Below are 17,946 nucleotides of genomic sequence, written 5' to 3' on the forward strand. Positions count from 1 at the left end.
TTCTAAGGGCAATCGATGTCTGAAAGTCTAAAACCAAACTCTGTCTGTGTCTAAACCTGTGTCTGCCCTCACTCTTTGACAAAATGCGATAGAGAGTCTCCTTAAAGAAAAATAGTGGTTCAAGAAAAAGGAAATGTAAACCACAGCTGAATTGAGGTAGTCTTACCAATAGGTGTAGTTCTGCCTGTGCAAAATAGTTCAACTGAAAAGGGTTGTCCTTGGAACCTTCTACGTAGGGTTCTTGCAACAAGTCAATACAGTTCACATTGTCTTTGGGTCTCTTGGGGTTCCCTTCCCCAAGCTCGGACTCCTCTGGTTCCAAACAAAAATACACATTTCTTGTCAGGCCCCTCAGGGATCCCTTCCCCAAGTCTAGGCCTCTCTTTATAAAGTTCAACAATGTCTCTTGTACAGTTCTTGTTACGCCTCTCAGGGTTCCCTTCCTCAAGTCTAGGCCTCGCTTCACAAAGTGCAATACTGTCTTTAGTGGGCTTCTTAGGGTTCCCTTCCCCAAGCGTAGGCCCCTTTTGTCTTCAAACAAACAAAGTTCTCATGGCCAGGATGTACCTTTCACTGCACAGTTCTTACATGGGGTAGTATCAGAGACTTCTGAAAATGCTGGGCTCTTTGTTCCTTCTAGGTGCGACCACTCTAACCTCTAACACCTCTCCTTATTCCCTGTACCTTTCTTCTGGCACCTTTTCCCTTTGTGCCTCTTTCACTCTGTTCTTTTCCACTTCACTGTGCCTCCTGCATGCCTTCTTTTCTATTGTGCACACTTGCACCCTCTTTTCATCTTGCCGTTCTTCTTGTACACCTTTCTTGTCTTTATTGTGCCCCTGGCACACTCTGTTCCTTTGGTTGTGCACCCTTCCACCTTTCCTTGTCTTTGTCGTGCCGCTTGCACTTTCCCTTTTCAACCTTAGGGCCACTTGTACCTTCTTTTCCTGCTTTTGGGTCGCTTGCACCCTCTCTTTGCTTTCTCTTGCTTTTACTTTCACTTTTCCAATCTGTCGGGTCACTCACACCCTCCTTCCTGTTTCGGGTTGCTTGCACCCTCTCTTTGCTTTCACTAACTTTCAGTCTGGCAGGATGCTCGCACTCTTTTCCCTGTCTCCTTGTCAGAGTAGGGATAGTGAGCCGTTTATCCAACCTTTTGAGTTAATAAAATGGCATCTTTTGAAAAATCTTCACAAAGTTGTTCACCTCACATTCCCGACCCCTCACAGAATGTTGCAAAGATCCTGTGAGAGAAATTATTTTCCCTCCATGGCTGGCTGGTGTGAAGTCACTTTGATTAGGGCCCAGACTTTGAATTACACCTGATCAGTCAAATGTTAGAACTGGTGGGTTTCAGAAAGACAAGGACCCCCCATCATCACCCTTAGGGAAATGCGCAGGTCATGCCTTATAAGAGGACCCTGCGAGAGATCTAGTTATGGATGGACCTGTGCTTCCGGAGAACCGCTGATGCAACCAGGTCAGACTATTACCTGAGCTTCGTCAAACAGCTCCAACAACAACTGGAGCAGACCCATGAACCTACCTGAGCTGCTACAGACCGGACTGCTGTAAGTAACAAAGGCAGGTATGATTCCAAGGTGCAGTAACAAAATCACCTGCCTAGTGACTGTGTCGTCATCCGCAGCTAAGTTCACAGAGGGAAGAATGAGATCGGAGACCAGTTGCAGTCACAGCCCTACCTGGTCGAATTCCTGGTGAAAGATCTGCCAGTCTATTGGCTGCCAGAAGAAGGGAAGCCACAAAACTACCAGACACTTCATCAGAACCACATACTTCTGCTGGGGGATGAGGTGGACCTGACTAACCTGGCACCAGAAGAACTGTAACTTGCGAGAAGACTTGCCACCGCAAGTGCACCAATCCTGGACTGGACACCTGTGTTCCCGAGTTTGTACCCAACTTGGGGCAGAATGTAGATAGTTCCACTTCCCCACCTCTGATTTTCAACCAACTTCAGAAGAGGCTTTGCCCAAAGGCCACGAAGGAAATGATATCCAGGCGGCTTACCCAGCACTGGATAATGAAAGTGAGAATGATAAAGACATTTTGGAGGGCTACACCCAGTTATGGTGGGCCTCACCCAATCCTGCCTCTCCTTTGCCTTGGACACCCTGTGTCAAACTAGAAGATGGTCTGTTCACTTTACCTCCTCGTTTGATATCAGAATGGGTACCTTTGTTGCCTCCTCCTGTCTCATGTCCTCCAGGAACTCCTCTACCTCATCAGTGATGTCATCAATTACATTTGTGATGTCATTTTTGATGTTCTGGGTGTTAGTCTTAGCAGTGCACAGTGGTGGCGCGAGTTATGGTTACTTATCTTACCATAACTGGTGAATTTCTGAGGTTTTTCGGTTTTATCTGTAACCATAACGTCCCTGGACCAATGTTTTTCCATTGAATTTCATAGGTTTCTATTAGTGCAACTAAACCATAACGTCCACTTAAAATAGTTTTTACATTGAATTTCATATGATATGATATGATAGTTTATTTATATAGCGCCTATACACAAAGTGTTTCAAAGCGCTTCAAGGCAAGGGAGGGAACAAGGGAAAATACAATGACATTCTTACAGGCCATGAACAGTAAGGATGTGAAATTAACTATCATACTCGGTCTGACCACATTTCAGATAGTGCAAGAGCTAAGATATAGATAAGGAAGGGAGGGGGAGAGTGGGAAGGAAATGGAAACAGACAGGCGACTACCATACTATGCCTGACAACATTTCTGGTAGAGCCGGAGAAAAACAAGATTTGAAGGAGAGGTGTGCAGAAAGGTAGGAGAGGAACAAAACAAGCGACTATCATACTAGGCCTGATGACATTTCAGATAATGCTGGGGGGGGGGGTGTGGAGGAAAAAAAACAGTAAAGGGAGGGGGGAAGAGACAGACGAGGTTGCTATCATACTAGGTCCAGGGACAATTCTGATAGAGTAAGTGCATAGAAGAAAGTAAGGGGAGGAGATAGGAAAAGGGAGAAGGGAAAGGAGGAGAGTACAGAGAGTTAGCAGTCAAAAGAGTGGAGAAGCAAGAGGGGAGAGTGAATACAATTGCATAAGTCAGTAGTAACACATAATGTTGCAAGCCAGAATACAAGATGAAGATGGGAACAGCATGATTCAGGGCCACCATGAGTACAGATGCAAAGGAAGTCCAGCATGAGAGTTGAGAAAGGGTGACGCACCGTGAACGAATGAAGTCCATAAAAGTCAAATCCAGCATTGGCCACAAGACGGTGATGGTGTTTTTAGTAGTGCAACTTAACCATAACATCCCTTTAACAAAGTGTTTTCAGTGAATTTCATGGGTTTTTACCAGTGCATGATATTTTCCTACAACTTACTAATATCATACTTAGCCAATAAGCAATATTGGTGTCCAATTTATAAAGTTTCACCTTAAAACTCTGCCATTTCCCACCTTGTAGCATCATTTTTAACACGTCTATACACTTTTTGCAACTTTTTGAAATAATTTTGCATCCGTAGACGTCCAGGAAAATCTGACTTCACCGCAGACCTTCTGAACAGTGCCACGTGACCATACGCTTACGCGCGGCATGGTGACGTGTTTGCAAAGGTGTCTGCACTTCGTGATCAGATCCGTGCTTCGAAGACAGTTCGGAACTGCATTTTCTACTGATCTAGGAACTTTCAACTTCATAATTTCCCTTGCACACCTCCTACACCTTTTTGTACTCATTATCCATTACCAATCTAGTACACAGAACATACTTGAAAGAATGTTATCAAAACTGCTATATATCTTAAAAATGGCATCAGTTATTGCAATCCCTCCTCCTCAAGAGCCACCACCACCACCAGCTGAAGGACCTTCACAACAAAACAAAAAAACGCTGTACTGTCAAAGACAATGAAGAGGACCAAGAAGATGAGGTAGAGGAAGTGCCTACTTCTAGCATCAAGATCGAATCATGGGTGTGCCAGTTCTTTGCTGTTGTTGGGAGTGTACCAAAGGCTAAAGCTACCAAAGTGAAATGCACTTAGTGCAATTTTGTACTCAGTCACAGACTACCTGGAGAGTACTCCTACGGGACCACCTCCATGCGCCGCAACACCAAATCCAATGACCACAATGCTCTCCGAAAGGTTGTTCCTTTCTTAGCAAGTAGTACGCTGTATTCCTGTACCTAATCTTCCTCAACAAATACTGTAACCACACAGCCTGATGTCTGCGGGCTTTGGCGCATTATAAATAAATAAATAAATAAATAAATAAGGAGGGCTACGGACCATTATTGTCCATTGCAGCCTCTGAAATGGGGGATAAATGCCATTAGCACCCCTGGTTCCCAAAGCGGGAGCCCAGGGTGCTAAAACATAGATTTTTCTTCCTATAGCGGAACGCCTGCGGCGTCCCGCTGTAAGAAGGAAGGATTATCCTTCCTACTGTAGGAAGGAAAATCCTTTTCCAAGACAGCCAACATGGAAAGAGAAGGCGGGGCTCCATACACAGCCGCTCTTCCCTTGCCATGGCAGCCTGCAAAACCCTATGAATATATTACCACAGGCATATTTTTTCCCTTTCAAACCTATCCTACCTTCGAATAACTTTACCACATAGCCGGTCCCAGGTAGACATAGCCACTTTAACACCATTTTACGTCCCTAGCTGCTATGGCCAGTAGCCAGATTGTCAGTGTCATGATCTTATGCCATGACCCAGACAATCTGGCTACTGCCCACGGCCACAGGCTATACCTCAGTCACCAAAGGTATATGACTATTTTTTGTACCTACATTATGACACTTGTAAAAAAATAAAACACGGGCACATTTGCAAAACATGGTTTAATGTCCTTGCCAATGCTCCTCACGAGTTTGCTCGAAATCCGCTCATGTTTTATTTTTTTTAAAGTGTCTAAATGTGTGTACATACAATAGTCATATAACTTAGCCCCCACTTGACAAAATCCATTCAGTCTTTACACAAACATTGAAGGCTGGGTCTATAATCTTTCTCAAACTTTTGTCCACATTCGTCAAATCGCAACAAAGTTATAAGCGTCTAAAAATGTTGAGACCCCCCCTCTAATTTTGCCCCCTCTTGATAAAATCCCACCAAACTTTAGAAATATGCCTTTACAATATTTTGGGACCCCCCTCTAATGTTGCCTCCTCTTGACAGAATCCCACAAAACATTGCAATACCATTCAGGATTAGTTCTAGAATAAAATTGCAAAATTACATGCAGTTTCATTGAGTGGCACAAAAGTTATAAGCCATCCATAAACTGCTTTTCCTCAACCCTGTAATGCAGAAATAGGTACAGATGTCGTAGGACATCTGAAGTGTCTGCGAACACCACAGGACTGCCCCAGGACATCTGGAGTGTTCGCGGACTGTCGGGGGGTGAAACAACCTTTTTTTCGGCTTCTTATGGCCATATCCCATTCCATCCTCATCCCCCCACCTCCCCAGAGATTGTTTGTTGAGTTTGAAAAGTGCAATTTCGCTTTTTCTAAAAACGTTTTCACTGCGCTGTCTGCGGACCCCAAAAAAGTCAGTGAATTCAAGATGGCGGGCGGCTTAGGAAAACTGATGCATTTCATGTTTTCTCACCACCCAATCAGCGGCTGCGTCCTGATGTCCGTGGACCACGATAAAAGTCAGTGAATTTTTCTGGCCAATCAGAGGCCGGTCCGCGGACCGAACAGGGAAGTGAGTCTGCAGAGCCGACATACATATCACACATTCTTTTGCCTTACGTTTTGGTTGTTCTGCCAGAGTGACTTAAAAAAGAAATGGTTTCTTTTTTTGGGGGAAAATTCTTTTTTTAATTACATGTATTTTTTTTAGGGGGCCACCTCCCAGGATATGTACTGGCGGGGGCCCCGCACGCAAGTGGTGGCGAGGGAGCCATGTCTCCATGGTGCTGGGTCGGGCAATGATGTATCCTGTTGGCCGTGTACAGGCCAGTGCTCGTTCCCCTCGGAGGTGTCCAGGTTTCAGGGGAGCGTTAGGGGCAGGCGGTGAGAGCCTGACCTCGACGCTAAAGCCTAATGAGTCTGGGGGCCAGTGCCATGCCACCCGGTGACTTTAAATGAATGGGAGAAACTTAGTAGCGTGTGGGAGGCTGGAGCGAGAGCATTAGAAGAGAAAAGTGCAAGTGGCATGACAGTAACAGAGCAAGAGAGAAAAAGAAACAAAGGTGCGCTAGCGGCGTGAAAGAACAAAAAAGGAAACAGTGTGAATTCTAGAGAATAGGAAGAAACAAGAGGGTGTGAGTGACCTGGAAAGAAAGACAAGAGAATGTTTTAAATGTGCGAGCAGCCCAAAATAAAAATGGAAAAGATAGAAAAGCGGGCAAGCGGCACGAGGAGAGAAAGACAGTTAGCAGTGTGCAAGTGACACGGAAAGGCAGAAGGTGCCAAAGGAAAATTTGCAAGAGGCACGGAAAGGCAGAAGATGCCAAAGGAACTGAAGAAACAAGACAAGGAAAGGCAAAAGAAAGGCAGAAGGTGCCAGAGACATGGGGGAAAGGCAAGTCCCATTAAAGCAAGATAAAGAGCCTTAAGAGACGGGGGCATATATCAGCATGGTCGCGCATGGGGAGGAGTAAAGGCGCTGCGTTCTTAAAAGTCTGTTATTGTCCCAGGGTTAGAAAGAGGAGGTGTGCAACGCCACTTGAGAGAAGGTGGAAAAGGGGAGCTACACTGAGAGTGAAGTGGGAGCGAAATCCCCTAAGTAATAGAAAGGCTGTTGAAAACCCAAAAGAAGGAATTGTGCTTTGAGTGGTGCATCCTGACAAGATGAACTTTTGTGTTTTCTGTTTGTGAATCTTGAAGTGAACCTTTTGAAACCAGAGTGGCCTAGACTTGGGGAAGGGAACTGTGATAGGCCCAAAGGAAACTGAGTGAAATGTTTGTAACGAGAAAAGCCTAGGCTTGGGGAAGGAACCCTGAGAGGCCTGAAAATAACTTTAGTTGAACTGTTGGAACCAGAGGGGCTTAAGCTTGGCGAAGGGAACCCTGGGAGGCTCATAAGCACTGTGAACTTTAAAAAGCTTGGGAAAAGGAATCCAAGTGACCTTAGGAACTTTTGGTGAAACTATAGAATCAAAGGGGGCTTTCTTTTGGGGAAGGAAACCCTGAGAGGCCTAAACGAACTGTAAGCTTTAAGCTTTAAACTTTAAGAAGAAGCTTGGGGAAGGGAAACCAAGGAGAAATTCTGTGAACTGTTTTGTTTTGTTGCAAGAGCCCTGCCTGAGAGATCCTAAGGGTACCCTTTTAGAGTTGAACTATTTTTTAACTGGCAGAACTAATCCTGATGATAAGGCCACTTCAATCCAGCCTTACTTTACACTTGTTTTTGGATCACCCAACACCCCATTTGTTTCAATAGTGAGGGCAAGCATAGGTTTGACATAGACAGATTTTGTTTTGGGACTTACGGACCTCAACTCTCCTTAGAAACATCTGTGTAGGGAACCGCCCCATTAGAGATAGGGCAAGTTAGGCATTCGACCAACCCTACTACTTTTAATAATAAAGGTTTTCAAACCGGTATCCTTGTATCTGTGTCGCTCTTGATACTATGCCTGTCTGACACCTCCCAGTAAGTGCAAACATGCACTAGGACTCTTTGCCTCGGGCATATCCAATGGGGACAGTGCAGCCTGTGTTGGTGCAGTTCTGCTGTGCAGTAGTGTTTCTGCAGGCACTTGAGTGGTTTGCCACCCCATCCACTCTCGCAGATGCTGGAGACTGGATTGGCACAGCCTCTTTTTCAGGGATACTTTCTGTGACTGATCAGGCCACACAAGCACTCCAGGATGGAGCATCAACCCTGCACCCCTGTACACCAGCCGTGCGCTGATGCAGGTGGATCTTTCTGCCAGCAGTCACTGGATATACTCTCCAGACGTTTTCCCCACCTTCCTTGTAGGCCTGTGTGCCTGCAATGCTGTTTCTTTTTTTTCCAGCTCCTATACTGCAGTGCCCAGAAATCACTTTTGTTTTTGAAGCTCTGGTCATAGAGCACACATTAATCACCTTTTCCCTTTCAGCTCTTTCCTATATCTCCGATGACGTAGCGCACATTGCACACAACTCACTTCTTCTTTTTCACTTTCCTAACTCTGATCTCAGAGTGTGCTGGAACGACTTTCTTTTTCAGCTCCGGTCACCAAGCCCACAATAACTCTTTCCTTTCATTTTTTTTCCAACTCCGGTCAAGGAGCGCACAGGAATCACTGTTGTATGATAACATTAATAATGCACTGGAGGCTGTTGGGTTGCTGATGAGGCTTCTTTATTCAATGTTGAACATCATCTTCTTAACTGCACAGTAACACTGCTTCAATGAATGGGCAACAGGCCCAGCCACTTTGCTCCAACTTAAATGAGTTTATAGTCTGTAAAGATATCTTCAGGTCAGTCTATTGGAGGTCCACACAGGAGCCGATGCTGCTCCGTGCCTTCTCTCCGGCTCTCTCCTCTCCCGAAGCGTGGGAGCCGCACTTCCGCTTTATTGGCGGGATCTCGCGAGACCCGGGAGTCTCGCAATATCTCTACACACCTCCCTTTGATAATGCAAAACAAGTTACTGCAAGACATAGTCATTGTATCTCACCGGTCTTCTGTGTTCCCTTCTTGGCTGGTCATCCTTCTCGTCCTTGGCGTCCTGCTTCTGATCATCTTCTTGCTTCACTATGGGTGCATCTGCTTCAATCTCCTCTTCTTCAACTTCTCTTCTGCCTGTCTCTGGTTCTCGTTTTCTCTCCGCCTCCTTGTCCGGTACTTCATGGGTTACGGGTCTTTCATGGGTCTTTTCTCTCTCTTGCCTCTTCTCAAACATGGCTACTCTTTCCATGTTCCATGTGCGGCCGTCCTCGGTATGGACGTGGTTGGTTCCTCTGTGAATCACTTTTATGGGTCTGCTGAAGCTTGAGCCAGTCATTTGATCTTTGGTCGGTAAATGTATTTTGATCCAATCTCATTCTTTTACTTCCCACCCTTGTTTTGTCCTTCTTCTTCTGTCACTCCACCTTTTCATGCGTGCTTTGCTGTTCTCTATTCTCCACACTACTTCCGACATGTCTACTTCTTCGTCTTCTCTTACTCTGGCCAACCATGGTGGCACTAGTGTGGAGGCCGCTCTCCTCTCTCTCAACATGCGAAATGGGGAGATTTGGGTGATACCGTTGGTCGTCTTGAGGGGATCCATTCCCAAGGCGGTCGTTAATTGCATGGCTCCTTTGATAAATCTGTTGGCCCTCTCCACAAGCCCATTGGCCTGGGGATGATATAACACTGCTTTCTTCTGGTAAATATTGTGTTTCTTCAGAAACAGTTCCATGTCTCTGGATATTAACTGTACCCCGTTGTCTGTCACTAACTCGCTGGGGAGCCCTTCCCTCTGGAAGATGGCAGTAAGGACTTCTATCACAGTGACGGGCGTGATGTTGGGGACGAACTCAGCTTCGACCCACTTCGATAGGTAATCCACTAACACTATGCCATATCGATGCTCGGGCGCCATTGCTTCCAGTGGTCCGATAAAGTCCAGGCCTACTTTTGACCACACAGCTTCAGGGATTTCCGTAGGAATCATGGGCGCTTGACTGATCTTCAAACGTTTGTCACTGTTGAGACACTCATGGCATCTCTAGATCATTGTACGAATCTCCTGATCCATAGAAGGCCCCCAATAGGCTTCCCTCACTCTGCGTCGCGTCATGGTGTTTCCTAAATGACCTGCATGGGCTCTGCACAGGCATGGTTTTTCTCATGCCTGTGGGCGGGATCACTTGGTCGGTTTTCATGATTATGCTGTCAGTCTCAGATTTCATCTGCCACTTTCCAATATGGTCTCATTCCTTCTGGCACTGCCCTTTCACCTGGCCACCCATTTTTGATACATTCCCTGATTCTCACCATGGTGGGGTCTTTCCCGTCTTCTTCCATCCAATGTCTCTCACTCAGCTCTAGGTAGTCTGGGGCCCTGAGATCTGTAATTGATGCTACAATGCATTCTTCTTGCAAGAAGGTGGTGGCATTGTCTTTTCCTTCTGGCAATCTTGACATGCAGTCTGCCTATGAGTTCTTCCACCCAGAGATGTGTTGTATCTTGAACATGTATTCTTGCAGTTTGGCTGCTATGCATGCTAATCTGGGTGTCGACACTTTGGTGCCTCCTGGGCTAAGCATATGGATGAGGGCCTTGTGGTCGGTGACTAACTTGAACTTGGTGCCCCATACATACGTCCTGAAGTGCTCCCCAGCCCATGCACAAGCCAGCATCTCTTTCTTGACGGTGGAATAATTTTGTTCAGTTGGTGATAGGGCCTTTGAGTTAAATGCAACCACATGTTCCATGTCGCCCTTCTTCTGGGTGAGGACAGCTCCTAGTCCATACGCGCTGGCGTCCATGGTAATGAATGTACACCAGTCTGGGTTGAATGGTTGCAGGCACGGTGCTTCCACTATGTGTCGTTTGATGCTTTCCACCGCTTTCTTCTGAGCTTCTTGCCACGTCTACTCTGACCCTTTCTTGAGGAGTTCACGAAGCAGCGCTGAGGTTTCTGAGAATTTTGGGATAAATTTGGCGTAATATTCGGCCAGCCCTAGGAATGATCTCACCTCATCTTTGTTGGTAAGTTCAGGAGCTTTGATTATTGCTCGCAGCAGGTTTTGCTCGGGGCTTATGCCTTGCGATGATATCTTGTACCCCAAATACTCGACTTCTTGTGCCTTGAATGCACATTTCTCATACCTTAGTTTTACACCTGCTTCTTGGAGCTTGGTAAGGACTGTCTTCAAAGTGGCGTCATGTGTCTGTTCATCTGATTCTTTGTTCCAACCAATGACTCCCAAATGGAGCCAGCATTACTGTTCGTGACTTTTGGTTTATTGTGGTGCCCGTTGTTGTTGGTTTTGTTTTGTTATGGAAAAGGAGGAGTGTGGTGCGCCACCCCTTTTGGCAAAGGGTCCCTCCCAGGGCTTGTGCTAATGTCACATGCTCTGTCCATGTGAGGTGTTTCTCGCTCATCAGTTGATACCAACTGACTCCTACCTGCTGTGTCATTCTTCCTGCAGCATGATGCTGGCGCTGCGTCACAGGCAGAAGGCATGTTCCTGCAGGGCCCCACACCATGGCAGTGCCCATGCACAGCAACGCTGCCCCCCATTGTAATTGGCAGAGCCCCTGCTTGTCAACTCTGCGTCTGTGTGCGCTATGGCCTGGGTGCTCCCCACGCCACGATCCGACTGTGTGCTCACGGTCCCGCAGGGTGATCCCTGCATCTAAGTGTGTCTGCTGGGGGCCCCCAGCAATGGTGTACCTGGCACTTGAAGAACTCAGTCCCCAGATACTAATGTCTGATACCTTAGTTTTACTCCTGCTTCTTGGAGCTTTGTAAGGACTGTCTTCAAAGTGACGTCTTGTGTCTGTTCATCTGATTCTTTGTTCCAACCAATGACTCCCAAATGGAGCCAGCATTACTGTTCGTGACTTTTGGTTTATTGTGGTGTCCGTTGTTGTTGGTTTTGTTTTGTTATGGAAAAGGAGGAGTGTGGTGCGCCACCCCTTTTGGCAAATGGCCCTCCCAGGGCTCGTGCTAATGTCACATGCTCTGACCATGTGAGGTGTTTCTCGCTCATCAGTCGATACCAACTGACTCCTACCTGCTGTGTCATTCTTCCTGCAGCACAAAGCTGGCGCTGCATCACAGGCAGAAGGCATGTTCCTGCAGGGCCCCACACCATGGCAGTGCCCATGCACAGCAACACTGCCCCCCATTGTAATTGGCAGAGCCCCTGCTTGTCAACTCTGCGTCTGTGTGCGCTATGGCCTGGGTGCTCCCCACGCCACGATCCGACTGTGTGCTCACGGTCCCGCAGGGTGATCCCTGCATCTAAGTGTGTCTGCTGGGTGCCCCCAGCAATGGTGTACCTGGTCTTTGAAGAACTCAGTGCCCAGATACTAATGTCTGATACCTTAGTTTTACTCCTGCATCTTGGAGCTTGGTAAGTACTGTCTTCAAAGTGGCGTCATGTGTCTGTTCATCTGATTCTTTGTTCCAAACAATGACTCCCAAATGGAGCCAGCATTACTGTTCGTGACTTTTGGTTTATTGTGGTGTCCGTTGTTGTTGGTTTTGTTTTGTTATGGAAAAGGAAGAGTGTGGTGCGCCACCCCTTTTGGCAAATGGCCCTCCCAGGGTTCGTGCTAATGTCACATGCTCTGACCATGTGAGGTGTTTCTCGCTCATCAGTCGATACCAACTGACTCCTACCTGCTGTGTCATTTTTAATGCAGCACAATGCTGGTGCTGCGTCACAGGCAGAAGGCATGTTCCTGCAGGGCCCCACACCATGGCAGTGCCCATGCACAGCAACACTGCCCCCCATTGTAATTGGCAGAGCCCCTGCTTGTCAACTCTGTGTCTGTGTGCGCTATGGCCTGGGTGCTCCCCACGCCACGATCCGACTGTGCGCTCGCGGTCCCGCAGGGTGATCCCTGCATCTAAGTGTGTCTGATGGGTGCCCCCAGCAATGGTGTACCTGGCCCTTGAAGAACTCAGTGCCCAGATACTAATGCGCACTGCAAGTCTTGGCAAAGGCACATCGTGACAGATCTGCACATGTATAAGTAATAGTGTAATGGTGCACGATAAAGGACAGGTTACACGTGCCTTTATAACGATCTCCTTATTTCCTAGTAGTGAGATTTTAGGGCACGGTGCAAATCAAGCTAGCCGTGCATTGCTAAATCTCTCGGTTACAATTAAATCAGGAAGGAGGTGCATTGTGCAGGCTCTTCGGATGTCACAGTACCAGGGTGCATCCTAAATCATGTTAGATGTGCACTGTGAGACCTCCATGGATGTCTCAGTCCTTGGATACCAGACCACACCCAAGTCAAGTTTGTGGTCTTCTGTGTGCACGGACGCACCAATCACATGTAAATGCACAGATTGGGTCTTCTGCAGTGACATTGGTTATGGATTCGTAAATGGGGTGTATATCCACATCATTGTGGATTATTCAAATGAGTGAGTTATTTGTGTTGTGATTCTAGTTAGAAATAACATAAACAAGTTTGGGAGAATCGTAAAATGTAGAGCTGGGCTTAAAGCATTTAATAATGTCTTTCCTTCCAGTGTGCTGAGGGATATACATAAACACTAAAAAAGGCAATAGCTACAGGCATACTACTAATTTTTCGGTCTTTGATAGCGCTCTTGAAAATGCATATTAGAGAGGGAGGGCCCTGCTGCCAGTCAGCTCCTCTGGGATGCACAGCAAGAGCACCATGGTGAAAGCTCTTTTATAGTTGTGGGCATTTTCGAGGAACGAGAGATACTGGGCTTCATTACGAGGTTGGAGGTAGTCATGGCGCTATTAGCGCCATGACTAACTCCAATACCGGTACCGAGTCCGCCCTCGTTCAATGGGGACTTACCGGTCTATTCCAACCTTTGCGGGACCGGTAAGTCCCCATTGAAAAAGCCATTCCCCATTCCCATTTCAGCCCCCATAGGGCTCACTGGGAAGGGGAAGGCGCTAATAACGGTACTGCAATTTGTGGTACAATTGAGGTATTAGCTCTGAAGTCCCTAAACGGGCCCCGTCCATAACACCTGGTAAAACTAGGCATTAAGGAAAGGACCCGTTAAGGGACCCCAGAATAGGGCGCAAAGGGATTACCGGCACCAATGTCCTTAACGGTGCCCGGTATCCCTTTGCGTCCACCTCGTAATGAGGCCCACTGTCTACATTTGGGAGAGATTTGTAAATGGTGCTTTTAATAGCATGTTTTCCCCGCTGCTTGGTACCTTAACTTATGGCATTAAATTGCTCTTGTTCTTTTTGTGAAGCCTGCCCTCAAAGCAGGCGAAGGGAAGCTATATTTACAAAGCCAGACCTGTTGGGTGGAGGTTGTGCATGATATTTAAGCCTGAGTGCTTAGAGAAGTTAAGTGTCAAAGAAGACAGGCTTCCTTAAAATTGAAAGGCTAAAATGGAGAAATTAACAGGATCTAGGGTCATTTTTGGGAAATTATTATTAGTTTATTGATACAGTTCATCGTGTGAACTTTTCACAGCTTAGCAATTACAGATCGCACAAATAGCATTTTACTATCCGCAAACCCAATTCACTATACAACATCATTGCAGCTTGTGTAACACAACACTATAGAAAAATATATGACAATTAACTGACAGGATCTAAAATCTAATTTTTAATGTATCTCCCATATATTGTCATACGCTGTAGTCCAATCAGTGTCTTATCTAAAAGAATAAAATCATCAGTGTATGCTAAGCAAGCAAACTTAATCTCCCCCACTCTAGGGGTTGTACAAGTTGCCTTCACCAGGGCATCTCCAATATCTGCGACATATAAATTAAAAAGGTAGGGGGGGCCAAAATGCACCCATGGCGCAATCTGGAACAGGTTGGTATAGGCATTGTCATTACATCTTCATTATTTAGCCTCATCTGAATGGAGGTACCTTTGTGCAGATATATTAAAACTCAAAATAAACCACAAGGTAACCCCCATTTATGTAGTTTCATCCACAGTTCCTATCTACCCAGTCGAAAGCAGTGGAGAGGTCTAGGGACACTGCATATATGGGCAGTGCCTTTTTAACCCACGCAAGCTTCTGTGTACAATTAATTAAAAACCCATTGCAGTCTATTCCCATATTACACCGGAATCCTATTTGGAATTGATTTAAAATCCCTTTTTCCTCTGGCCATACCTCCACTTTTTCCAAAATCAATGCAGAAAAAAACTTTACTATCCGAAACAGTGACCATTATGGGATGGTAATTATTTGGCATCAGATTATTTCCTTTTTTTAAATAGGTATGACATATGTATTCTTCCAATACATCGGTGTCTTCCTTTTGTAAATAATATCAATAAACAGCATATATAAAATATGTGCCCAAATTTCAGGAGCTTGTTTGAAAATAACATTTGACAATTGATTGGGTCCCCTGGCTCTCGAGCCACTTGCTCGCATGACAACTTCCTCAATATCATCCACATTAAATTATAAATGCCAGTTTGTCTCAGCATCAGATGGCAATGGCGACAATACTGACAAATATTGCGCCCATACCGCCTCTAAAATGGAATTTGTCTGCACCTCCTCTTGTCCCATTTCTAGGGCCTTAACAATTGACCAAAAGTGGGCCTCATTCTTCCCTGCTAAATGTGAGGGGTCAGCAATGAGAGGCAGACACAAAGTGGTCATGTTTTCAAACAAAGACATTTATTAAATGAAAAGAGGTTGGGGAAATGCCTTTCTAGCACTTTTCTAAAGAGGAATTTCCCTAATGAGAAAGCAAAACTAAGGATCTGTCTGTGTCAGGAAGTCTGTAACTAATAATCTCTCCTTGGGTCCAAAACGTTCTATCCAGGACCTCACACTAAAAACAAAATAACAAAGGGTGCATGGAAATGTCTTTGTCTTGATGATGGCAAAAGTGTTCAAAAACAAAAGTAATAGCTCCAACCTAAATGTTCTCCAAGGTAAAAGGCCCTCGGACCCAGAAGATGTTTCCCTTCCCCTAGATTCTTCAAATAGGATTGCAAAAATGTTCCTTTAAGTAACAATTCCTTTAGACCCGCTTTGGACTCACAACATTCTTGTTTAAGCAGCAAGGTTCTGTACAAGCCTTTCTGTGAAATTTCTTTTAGCTTCATAGATTGCCTGGTATACTCCCCTGCCAGGAATATTGATTCAATCTTAAATGCCTGGTAAACTCACCTGCCAGGGCTTTTTTGTTTGTAGGTTTGCAGATTAACTTGTATAATCTCTTCTTTAGTTATATCAATATAGCAGATACTGTGAGGTGCTTGGCATAACTATCTTTGGCAATGCTTGCTCAAACCTCTCCTCCACATTGGCATCTCACGCATCTGTACTGGGTTGGGGATTCCCTTTGTACTTTGTATAGTATTTCGGTGCTGGACTGCCCTTGTGGGCGGGACAAAGACTGATATGCAAATGGATATTTCCCATCTGTGAAGGTACAGTGAGCAAAAAGCAATGGCTGCGAACTCTCAATGTGGTTAATAACCACTGAACAGGTTATCGTGCCTTGTTCTTTCAAGAGAGGGGCGCCTGCTACCTTTTTTGTATTTTTGAAAGGAACTTGGGGTTGGTCACCTTAGGTTACCTGGGGGCAACCAGACGTGGACTCCCTGCTCACTGTGCTTAGAGAGGCTCAGCTTCACCTCACTGATGATGCCCAACAAGGCTGAAACACGTGTATGGGGTTGCTGATGGTACTCCTGTTCAGAGAGGAATTGCCATAGCATTTCGGTGCTGGACTGCCCTTGTGGGCGGGACAAAGACTGATATGCAAATAGTTATTTCCCATTTGTGAAGGTACAGTGAGCAAAAAGCAATGGCTGCGAACTCTCAATGTGGTTAATAACCACTGAACAGGTTATCATGCCTTGTTCTTTCGAGAGAGGGGCGCCTGCTGCCTTTTTTGTATTTTTGAAAGGAACTTGGGGTTGGTCACCCTAGGTTACCTGGGGGCAACCAGACATGGACTCCCTGCTCACTGTGCTTAGAGAGGCTCAGCTTCACCTCACTGATGATGCCCAACAAGCCTGAAACACGTGTATGGGGTTGCTGATGGTACTCCTGTTCAGAGAGCAATTGCCATAGCATTTCGGTGCTGGATTGCCCTTGTGGGCGGGACAAAGACTGATATGCAAATGGATATTTCCCATCTGTGAAGGTACAGTGAACAAAAAGCAATGGCTGCGAACTCTCAATGTGGTTAATAACCACTGAACAGGTTATCATGCCTTGTTCTTTCGAGAGAGGGGCCCCTGCTACCTTTTTTGTATTTTTGAAAGCAACTTGGGGTTGGTCACCCTAGGTTACCTGGGGGCAACTAGACGTGGACTCCCTGCTCACTGTGCTTAGAGAGGCTCAGCTTCACCTCACTGATGATGCCCAACAAGGCTGAAACACGTGTATGGGGTTGCTGATGGTACTCTTGTTCAGAGAGGAATTGCCATAGCATTTTGGTGCTGGACTGCCCTTATGGGCAGGACAAAGACTGATATGCAAATGGGTATTTCCCATCTGTGAAGGTACAGTGAGCAAAAAGCAATGGCTGCAAACTCTCAATGTGGTTAATAACCACTGAACAGGTTATCATGCCTTGTTCTTTCGAGGGAGGGGCGCCTGCTACCTTTTTTGTATTTGTCTTAACTGTATTCAAACATCCTTCTTACTTTGTCTTGTCTGCATTCGACCATTCTTCTTTTGGGTATTGGTTTTGTAAACTTTCGGAGTTGCCCACATCAGCAATTTCGTACCATTCAAACAATGTATTCTTGCGCTTGTCAGAGCGTTCTGGGGTCCCCGATGCTTTGGGCAGACTCTCAAGGCTTTTCCAGCATTTCCGATTCTCTTCGCACCTTAGTGGGATGGCTCCTTCATCTGCTTTCCAATGGTAGGTGTTGCAGATGTCTCCCAGCTGCTTTCATGGCTTTGCAGTGACTCCCCTGCTTCAGCGAGTGGTCTGACCTCCAGGAGCTCCAGCGCAGCTCCTCTTGTCTCCAGGAGCCTCTTGGCTCACACGCGCCTTCTCTTCCTCCTTTCTGGCTGCCTTCTCTGTGTTCATGAGTCCCGACCTGGGGTTTATCGTCCTCTCTTGCACATTTAACTTCCAAGGTTCCCAGCATCAGTCTTAAACATATCCTCAGGCTGCAAACCACGCCAACCTTAAAATCATACAGGCCCCCACGTTTATTACCCACTCTTTCATCACTAGGGGTTTTAACAGGGGTAGATGTAGCCTGGGCCTGCTCCTGTGAATTCCCGTAATTAGTCAAGTCACCCACAGTTACTATGGGGACATTCTCCTCAGATATTAGGCTGCAGCGTCCAACTCCTTTAGGAGGGTCCA

Source organism: Ambystoma mexicanum, chromosome 2p (genome assembly GCF_040938575.1).
Source record: "Ambystoma mexicanum isolate Mex_15411 chromosome 2p, UKY_AmexF1_1, whole genome shotgun sequence".
Classification (NCBI taxonomy): domain Eukaryota; kingdom Metazoa; phylum Chordata; class Amphibia; order Caudata; family Ambystomatidae; genus Ambystoma; species Ambystoma mexicanum.